Genomic DNA, 674 nt, shown 5'->3' with positions numbered 1-674 from the left:
TCAGGGCCAAGCAGTTTCTTTATTGCTTAACCAATGAAATCAACAGATTGAGATATGACACTCCCACATCATAATATATTGCAATTAAATGTTATTTAGCACAAATGGATATGAACATTTCACTGTCAAAATATCTCTGCTTTGTAATATCCTTTAGGATTTCGTAGAGCATTCATGGAAAATAAAGTGTATATTAACTATTAAAGAGAAATTACATAGAATATTTTAAATAAAGATAATTTCATAAAGAAATGTTGCTTACAATCTACTTACCATGAGATAAAGCAGCTTCCATATTTTGTCTATGAAACTAATGGAAGAGTATATTTTTAAATATTTTTATTCCAGTTATTATTTGCTTTGAGTAATTTACTCATATCTCATCACATTGTACCCTCATTGGTGACAAATACATCAGAAGATGTAGTAGCTTTTTAAAAGTTCTGTCATCTCTTACTTACCTTTTGCATGTAATTTCTGCCACTAGGAAACAAACAAAGGGGTCTGAAATAGATAAGAGCAAGTAAAATAAAGCAATGAAAACTGAACAAAAATAATTTTTAATTTACATGAGAAATACCTGTACGAATTTGATAGTCTATAATATCAATCAATAAAGTGACACATTTTTGCAATGTTGCTATTACAGAGTACCTTTATAGCTATAGTTAGGA

Source organism: Microtus ochrogaster, unplaced genomic scaffold (genome assembly GCF_000317375.1).
Source record: "Microtus ochrogaster isolate Prairie Vole_2 unplaced genomic scaffold, MicOch1.0 UNK55, whole genome shotgun sequence".
Classification (NCBI taxonomy): Eukaryota; Metazoa; Chordata; class Mammalia; order Rodentia; family Cricetidae; genus Microtus; species Microtus ochrogaster.
Note: the sequence above shows the minus strand (reverse complement) of the source record.